We start from the raw sequence: 10,041 nt of genomic DNA on the forward strand, positions 1-10,041 counted from the left end.
GGAAATTGATAATTAGCATAGATAAGGTGTACAAGGTGAAGATTAAACACATGTGTGCATTATGACTGGGCTTCCCAGGTGGCGCAAGTGGTAAAGATCACTCCTGCCAATGCAGGAGACATAAAAGACATGGTTTCAATTCCTGAGTCTGAAAGATCCCCTGGAGGAGGGCATTGCAACCCACTCCAGTATTTTGCCTGGAGAATCCCCATGGACAGAGGAGCCTGACAGACCACAGTCCATGGGGTCTCAAAGAGCTGGGCATGACTGAAGTAACTGAGAACACATTGTGACATGATCACCACATAAGATTAGTTAACACATTCATTAATTCACATAGTTACCATTTGGAGTGTGTGTATAATGAGGACAGTTAAGATCTACTTTTCTAGAAAATTTAAAGTTTAAAATACAGAATTTTTAACTAAAGTCATAATATACATTTGAGACCCAGAACTTATTCATCATATAACAGAAAGGTTGTACACTTTAGTATTTCAAACTTCTTTCACTTACCAGACCTTGGAAACAATCAATCTACTCTGTATTTCTATTAATTACTACTTTTTGTATTCAACATGTATATGAGATAATACAGTAGTTATCTTTCACTGCCTGACTTATTTCACTTAGAGTAATGACTTCATGGTTCTTCCATGTTGTGACGAACAAGGCTTCTTTACTTTTAAAATACATGAGCTTGTCCACCTCATGGCTCACTTAATTATCAGATACCCTGACTAATATTGTTCCATTTCCCAACTTGAATAATTTTTAGATTTGTGACTGAATATATCTATCCAAAGACATACTAGTTTTAAATTTTGCTTTGGATTCATAACACTCCATATTTTATTTCATGATTGTTGGGCTTCTACTGAGTTACTTACCTGCTTAGTTAATTAATGCTTGTTGGTGACACTAGCTGATATTTATTAGTACAGAAAGTACAGTATGACCCATAAAATATAAAGAATGCTCAAAAATCTCTCAGGAAGCACATAACAAATCTTCAGGCAAATTGAAATGTTGTTTGAATGAAATAATAAACAAACGACATTTGATCAAGTTAGAAAATTCAGGAAAGTTTTCAACAAAGAGGAGGTTCCATATATAAATTCTTGATACATATGAGCATGCTGTATTTGGAGACTGTAGCATTTCCGAAATTTTGTCTATATAACAAATGCCCATGTATAACATTTTAAGCATTGGGAAAAATTTGGTTCTCTTCTATGATGAAATATAATTCTAGAAATACAAAACCCAAAATGTGTTTGTGTGTGAAATTTAACATTTAATACCATCTTTTAAGTTTCAATTTTTCCAGAGCCTGTTTCACATCTTTGTTCCTTAGACCGTAAATCAGAGGGTTTAACACTGGAGTCACAAGACTCTCAACCAACGAGGTCATCTTGTCTTGATCTAGAAAATTAGGATGAACTTGGCCTGAAATACATAAAGAGCATAGTTCCCTGGAAAAATGCAACTGCAATTAGGTGGGAAGTGCAGGGGAAAAAAGCTTTGAACTACCCCTCAACAGAGTGGATCTTCAAGACCGAAAGTGTAGTATAACAATAAGAGACAAGGACTCCTGAAATGGTACTCAGTTCAATGAAGCCAAAAACAATGAATAATGCCAACTCATTGACCTGTATATCAGAGCAGGAAAGAAGGAAAAGTGGAGGTAAATCACACAAGAAATGGTAAATCTCATTTGACTCTCAGAAACATAAGTGGAATGCTAATGTCGTGTGCATCAGAGCATCTGTCATACCCACCAGGTAAACCCCAGCCATGAGCAGGAAGCACACCCAGCTGGACATGCTGACTGCATAGAGCAAGGGGCTGCTGATGGCCTTGTACCAGTCATAGGCCATCACTGCCAGCAACAAAGACTCAGAATATGTAGAGATACAGAAGACAAAGAACTGCAGAGCACAGTCATTGAAGGAGATTGACTTGTCCTTAGCAAATTGGTCCACCAGCATCTTGGGCACAAATGCTGTGGAATTGCAGAGGTCACAGAAGGAGAGGTGGCTGAAGCAAAAGTACATGGGTGTGTGCAGCTGGGGATCCATCCTAATCAGGGTTATCATTCCAACGTTTGCCAGAAAGTTAATAAGATAAACAAGTAGAACCATGGTAAAAGGAGCCATTTTGTTATTGGTGTTGTCAGTAATTCCCAAGAAAATGAGTTCAGTCAGAGAGAAGCAATTCCCTTTTTCCATCCTTTTTTGTTCTGATGTAAACTTTTAGCAAATGATCAAGAAAATGATACATGGATGTGGAACACTTCTGCACACGTGCAAAATATCATAAGAGGAAGGTGAGTTTGTCTGTATTTGTTTTTTTTTTTTAATAATTACAAAATAATAAAGATCATGTTTATCCACTGTTTAAAGGTAGATAGCTATCTGTGATAGACCTTAAATGTAGATGTCATTTATGAGTAGGTTATTTTATACAAGCTCATCTCTGAGCATTGCTTTCCTTGCCTCAGGGAGGAGCTTTTTATAAATTTAGCTCATATTACCTTTTCAAAATAATATCAAAGAAGCACCAGTGTTAGATCAGGCCCCAAGATCTAAGGACTAAGCACTTCCCATACTTTAAAATATTTACTTGGGTACAAAATATGAATTGTAAAATGATTAGAATTTTTCTGTTTCTCAAAAAAAGTATGATTGGTTTAAAAGTTTTTGTCTTAGTTCTAGAAATAGTGAGTATATCAAGGACTCACTCAAGTAATAATAAATAAAAATGAAATAATTGCTATTGTTTTTAGTCTATGTTGCACTTAGTATTTTCTGAGATATGAAATAAGTATTATTGACTGGTTTTCTAGAGATTTTTTATTACTTTCCCACAATGCTAATTACCTATTTGTGGAGTGGTTGTTAAAGGATGAACATCCTGACCAACGGAAGAAAAGAGATAAAAATAAGTGAAAATAACAGAGTTTGCCACATGTATTTGCATCCATTCAGCTTTTTAATGACTTTTCTAGATTACAAAATGGAAATGAGTAGAGGAACAATAACTGCTTCTAAAAAAACATATACTATGCTATTATATTTCTATATTTATGTGTGATCATGTGTATATATTTTAATATATATGAGGATAGAATGTAAGTAATGAGGTTGTTCCTTAGATCTAAGTATATATTCACATGGTTCACACGGAGATGAATTTGTACGTGCTTCTATTTATTTTTTGGTACTTACACAAATTTTTTAATAAAACAAGATCAGATCAGTCTCTCAGTCGTGTCCGACTCTTTGTGACCCCATGAATCGCAGCACGCCAGGCCTCCCTGTCCATCACCAACTCCCGGAGTTCACTGAGACTCACGTCCATTGAGTCAGGATGCCATCCAGCCATCTCATAAAAATATGGAACGCTTCATGAATTTGCATGTCATCCTTGCACAGGGGCCATGCCAATCTTCTCTGTATCTTTCCAGTTTTAGTATATGTGCTGCCGAAGTGAGCACAAACAAAACATACCTTAAATTTCTGTATACACTTGCCCAATGATGAAAGGATTAAAGGCTTTCCTGTGAGCCTAGAGCAAATGAAGTAAATAATAAAATAGTATACCGTGGATAGCAGCAAGTTTAGACAGATAATCCTGGTTCTGAAAAGAAAATATGATTTCTAGTCATTAAATGCAGATTTTAATGGGTAAACAGGCATAAAATGCCTCACTTACAATTTTTTTTCCTCTAAAATTTAAGTATTTTCTCCTACGTTAAGTTAGGATCTAGAAATCTACTTGAGATCTTGGGTAGCTAGCTGAACAATAGGCAAATAGCCTTTTATTTTACCAGGTACACTGGGACTTAAATCTCTGAAATTACTTTTATTAATTATTTTCCTGCTCCTGTATATTCCTTTGTGAATTCAGAAACAACTTGGCAAAAGCTGAGTTTTTGTGCTTCACTATTGCACGAAGAGTCGGGCATGACCGAGCGACTGAACTGAACTAAACTGACTGTCATCAAATTGCTCTATGGTAAGAAGGATACTGTGAATTGTTTGTAGGATTGTTTTACAGTTACCCTGAAACTATCTTCTCCTTCTCTAGTTAGAGAGGAAACCTAATGAAACTCAGAAAATCTCCCTCAATCATTTCCAATGCCTTTGGATCGCTCATTGTGTTTTTGAAACTTTATCCTTCGTACCTCGTTTAGCAATTAAACTATATTTCAACTGTATTTTATTTAATAATGAAATATAATACATATACCATAAAATTCACCCTTCTAAAGTATACAGGTTTTTTTTTTTCCTTATTATATTTTCAAGGTTGTTCAGTTATCACCAGCATCTACACTCAGAAAATCTTCATCAGTCTCATAAGAAAACTACACCTATTAGCTCTTGCTCCATCTCCACAAACCTTTGCCACCCCTGGCAACCACTAATCTACATTCTGAGTCTGTGTGGTTTCCTATTCTTGGTCTTGAATATAAACAGAAGCATGCAATATATATCATTTTTCTAGTTAGGATTATTTTCTTGAGTAAACTACTATATTTTCTTCAATAAAATAAATTAAATTTAGGAAAATATAATATCAGCCACATTGTGTTTGTTTCAGAAATCTTTTTCATTAATTAGAATAATAATATTTCATTTTATGGATATGACACAATTTGTTGATCCAGTCTTCAGCTGGATGAACATTTGGTTATTTCTACTCTTTAGCTATTATGAATAATGATACCATGTCATTCTGTCAGTGCTACCTTTCAAGCAGATTTCATCACCAGAGAACCTTTTATTTCCATCCTCCAACCACATGTCCAAGAATATTTCATTAACTTTGTAACTTCCTCATATTCCCTAAGTAATGCAGCCTTCTCTGAATTATGCTTATTTTAATCATGTAAGAATCTTTTTACTACATTTAAGCCCTCAAGAATAAGAGCAATGTTTATTTTCTATTTTCTAAATTCCTTGATAAAAGGATTTGAGTAGGCAGTGCTTTTAAAATATTGATCACTCAGTACTTCTGTCTATTAAAGTGGGGAATGATGTAGAAATAATAGAAATATACCTGTTTGGGGGATTTTTCTATGGCTATACATGGGCTTCCTTTGCATCTCAGCCAGTAAAGAATCTTCCTGCAATGCAGGAGACCTGGGTCGAAAAGATCCCCTAGAGAAGGAAATGGCAATTCACTCCAGTATTCTTGCCTGGAGAATCCCATGGACAGAGGAGCCTGGCAGGCTACAGTCCCTGGGGTCACAAGAGTCCGACAGGACTTAGCAACTAAACCACAAATGACTGCTTTAAAATAATTATGCATGGAGATGAGTTGTTGACATCAGCAGAGTTCCACTTTTTTTCTTAAATAATTTGCTTGCAACTATCCATGTTAGTTCTTTGGAAAATATATATCAAAAATTTCACTTTAGGGTCTTCCCCAAATCCTTCCCAACAGAGACCAATGAAATTCTCTGTACCACCAAGACTTGGTCTAACATCTGGTGTGATAAGGGTACTTTCTGAGATCTCTGAACTAATCTTCCTTCCTTTCACAATGACCTGAATGATTTAAATGTCAATCACTCTCAATTACTATGTGTGCTGTTGATGTACTGCTTCAGTCAGGGACTTTATGTAAGTATAAGCACAACAAAATTAAAAAGAGATTGCACACAAGCTGACAGATCTAATTAAAGAATTAAGGCTATTAATAAATCTATTTGGAATTGGAAAATTACAGAGTTATACAATGGGCAAATGACAGTTTGGGTAGATTAAAGATAACTGTCCATTTTTTCACACATATTTTTTAGAGATACATTACCTATTCATCCTCCCTTTGAATATTTGCTATACTTTAGCTGCTTTGCCCAACAGAGATTGGCAGAAATAATGTAAGACATTTTTGTGTTTCTTCCCCCCACCACTCTGCACCACACAATATTGGGATTTTATTTCCCAACCAGGGACAGAAATGTGCCTGCAGTAGAAACATGGAGTCACCCATTGAGCCTCTAGGGGAACCACTATAAGTAAATCCTGCATTAAGTCTTTAGGAAGACAGTATCTCAAAGCCATGTGATACCAGGTAGGAAGTCTATCTAACCATATGAGAATACGTTGTGACAGATTCTGAGATTGCTTAAAGGGGGAAGAGGAGACTATAAGCTCATCTTTCCAGCCATTCTCATCCATTGATAGATGTGAGTTACTTTGTAACCTAGCCTGTCTTTCTACTGAATATTTCATGTGACCTTAGTCAACATGAAGATGAACAAAATAATGAATCAGTGATCATTATTTTAAAAGAAAGATACTGCTAAGTTATGTCTGACTCTTGTGAGCCCATGAACTATAGCCTACCAAGCACCTCTGTCCATGGAATTCTCCAGGGAAGAATACTGGAGTGGGGTGCCATTTCCGTTTCCAGGGGAACTTCCTGACCCAGGAATTGAACCCAGGTCTCCCTCATTTCAGGAAGATGTTTACCAACTAAGCCAGACAGGAAGCTATTTAAGTCATGTGGTTTTAGAATACTGTTTAGGTAGCAAGAGATAATTGCAGCAGTGTGGATATATAAATAAGAGAATATTTTAGGGGTAATTATTTCCCATATATATTTATATTATATATATTTATTTTATATATTTGTATTATATTAATACTAATACAATTGTATATTATATGCAGGTATATATACCTGTATATAAATATGCAGGTATAATATATAATTATATATTATATATATAATTGTATGTCATATATATAATTGTATATTATATACAGGTATAATATAATACCAGGTAACACTACCTGGTATTATATTAGTACAAATATATATATATATAATGGAGAAGGCAATGGCAATCCACTCCAGTACTCTTGCCTGGAAAATCCCATGGATGGAGGAGCCTGGTAAGCTGCAGTCCATGGGGTCGCTAAGAGTAGGATATGACTAAGCGTATTCACTTTTACTTTTCATTTTCATACATTGGAGAAGGAAATGGCAACCTACTCCAGTGTTCTTGCCTGGAGAATCCCAGGGATGGAGGAGCATCATGGGCTGCCATCTATGGGGTTGCATAGAGTTGGATATGACCGAAGCGACTTAGCAGCAGTAGCAGCATATATATATATATATATATATATATATATATTAGTATACCTCTGAAAAGTGAAGAAAATATTTGAAAAGTATATATACACATCTGAAAAAGAATTTGTATCCAAACTTTATGAAATGTTCTCATCAATAATAATAATAATAATAATAAACAAATAATAACAATAAAATTCAGGCAAAGGATTGAATAGATATGCTCACCAAGAAGATGTGCAAATAGAAACATTGTATATGAGTTTACTCAGTATCATTCAGTTCAGTCTCTCAGTCGTGTCCGACTCTTTGTCCAACAATTGCAGGACACCAGGCCTCCCTGTCCATCACCAACTCCCAGAGTTTACAAAAACTCATGTCCATTGAGTCGGTGATGCCATTGAGCCATCTCATCCTCTGTCATCCCCTTCTCCTCCTGCCCCCAATGCCTTCCAGCATAAGGGTCTTTTCCAATGAGGCAACTCTTAGCATGAGGTGGCCAAAGTATTGGAGTTTTAGCTTTAGCATCAGTCCTTCCAATGAACACCCAGGATTGGTCTCCTGTAGGATGGACTGGTTGGATCTCCTTGCAATCCAAGCAGATGACACCACCCTTATGTCAGAAAGTGAAAAGGAACTAAAAAGCCTCTTGATGAAAGTAAAAGAGGAGAGTGAAAAAGTTGGCTTCAAGCTCAACATTCAGAAAACTAAGAGCATGGCATCTAGTCCCATCACTTCATGGGAAATATATGGGAAACAAGTGGAAACAATGGCTGACTTTATTTTGGGAGGGGGCTCCAAAATCACTGCAGATGGTGATTGCAACCATGAAACTGAAAGATGCTTACTCCTTTAAAGGAAAGTTATGACCAAACTAGACAGCATATTTAAAAGTAGAGACATTTTGCCAACAAAGGTCCATCCAATCAAGGTTATGCTTTTTCCAGTGGTCATGTATGGATGTGAGATTTGGACAGTGAAGAAAGCTGAGCGCCAAAGAATTGCTGCTTTTGACCTGCAGTGTTTGAGAAGACTCTTGAGAGTTTACAGTATTGTTAGTTTTTAGGAAAAATAAAGTGACAGTGTTTTCTAAATGGGTTAAAATTAGAAATATTGAGCATACCTAATTTTTCCTGTTTCATATGAAGTCTCATTCAGGATTTAACAAGGACACAGATTGAGAGGTAACAGGCAGGAAGGCCAGGGGTCTCCAAACAGAAGAAATAGGCTTCAAACATTTTTATCTCTCTTAAGTGGCAGGAGGAAACAAACTAGCGATATTTTTCTTTCCTTTTCTATATAAATTTAAAAGGAGGTTTCTCTTAAAATACTGTGTTGCCATAATGACACCTGATTTCACCTGAAGTTAACTATTCTCAAACTTTGAGTTAACCAATGCATTTTTCTTATGGAAATGTTTGTCTTAAGCTATGTTAATGTGCTATGCATCTACCCCAAACTCTGTCTTCAAGTCAGGCTTGCCTAAATGGCTCAGAACCTACTTGACAAACCAGTATGTTATACTCAGACATTGTTCCCCTAATCTATGTAAACAAAACTATTTGTATGGTAATCTGCCCTTCTATAAGATTCAAGTCAATTGCTTTATGGACTGGGATGAATCATCTGGTGCCAAGATTATCTCAAAATGCATTTTATGAATGAGGGGCCTGGTGCCATTCTGAGTTTTAAGACATTACTTTCTTTCATTAACAGACTGCTAGTGACTATATAACATCCAGCTGAAGACTAGCAGGGGACTACTCTTTCTGTCCCCTTCTGATGCCTATGTCAGAAGCTTTCTCTATCTCCTTTATACTTTAATAAAACTTTATTACACAAAAGTTCTGACTGATCAAGCCTCGTCTCTAGCCCCAGATTGAATTCTTCTCCTCCAGAGGCCAAGAATCCCAGCATCTTTTTGTTCAGCAACAATCTTTCATCTTGGGGGCTCTTTCGGGATCCTTCAGGACAAGGTAAGGATGCTTGGAGCCCTAGTTCTTTGTTCTCAGCACAAACATGTTTTCTGCTGTACTTTACTAACTCTGTGGTGTGCTTGTGTGAATGAATTAAACACCCTGAAAGAAGCAAGTGTGGAACCCTGCTCTCTGGTTCCACGGTGATCTCATTCAGCTTATGGCAGAAACCTGTCAGGGGTTTACACCAATCTGCAAATGCCAAGAGGCACCCAACCTCTCTTCGGGGACCAACCAGAAATGGGAAAACGTGTGGACTGAATTCTTTCTCGGTCAAACTTTTCGGTCTCTTTGACCATTTCATAACTCCCTGAGAATTAGAGTGAATGAAGTCAATCAGTTGTGTCCGATTCTTTGCAATCCCATGGACTATAGCCTACCAGGTTCCTCTGTCTATGGGATTTTCCAGGCAAGAATACTGGAGTGGGTTGACATTAATTAGAAGCACTAACCTAATCTATTGGATCATAGACTTTCAACGGACTTGTGATCTATGCTGTTACTGTGTACTGTGGCTTAGGTCCCAAACCTGGATTGGTAGTCAGGAAGTGCCTAGCCTCACTAGGAATGGAAAGTTCGGAAGCTAGATGGAACTATAGCTCCAAGAACATCTCTTAGGTTAAAGGTTACTCATATTAGGACCGCAATGGTTTTTTTCCTTTGGTAATGCTGGCTCTTAGTGGACCAGAGGTCCACTATTATACTGGTGTGCTGATGATTGAAAGGAACATCTCAGTTTTAAGTTCGTATCGATCTTATTGTAGTCAGGAATATACTCAGGCTTGTGAACAGGCACTCAGGTGATGAATGTTTCCACCAGCAGTTTAGCCTGTGAGGCATTCTGGAAGGTTACTCTGATTGCACCCTGAGTGGTATCAGAGGCAAGCCAGATTTTAATGGTGAAGAGCTGGACATCAGTCTGGGATGCCATCAGGTCTAACCCTGGTGCATCCCCACCCCATCTCGGTGG

At 37.0% G+C, this 10,041-nt stretch overlaps 1 non-coding gene and 1 pseudogene across 1 annotated transcript; both read right to left on the reverse strand.

Moving 5' to 3' along the window:
- Positions 1-1,297: 1,297 nt before the first annotated feature.
- On the reverse strand, positions 1,298-2,234 carry LOC113876985 (annotated as a pseudogene).
- A 1,158-nt stretch (positions 2,235-3,392) lies between these two features.
- LOC113878724 lies at positions 3,393-3,499 on the reverse strand. Its single transcript, XR_003507138.1, has one exon. It is a non-coding gene; the product is annotated as a U6 spliceosomal RNA (small nuclear RNA).
- Positions 3,500-10,041: the final 6,542 nt, after the last annotated feature.

This window comes from Bos indicus x Bos taurus, chromosome 19 (genome assembly GCF_003369695.1).
Source record: "Bos indicus x Bos taurus breed Angus x Brahman F1 hybrid chromosome 19, Bos_hybrid_MaternalHap_v2.0, whole genome shotgun sequence".
In the NCBI taxonomy this organism is placed as follows: Eukaryota; Metazoa; Chordata; class Mammalia; order Artiodactyla; family Bovidae; genus Bos; species Bos indicus x Bos taurus.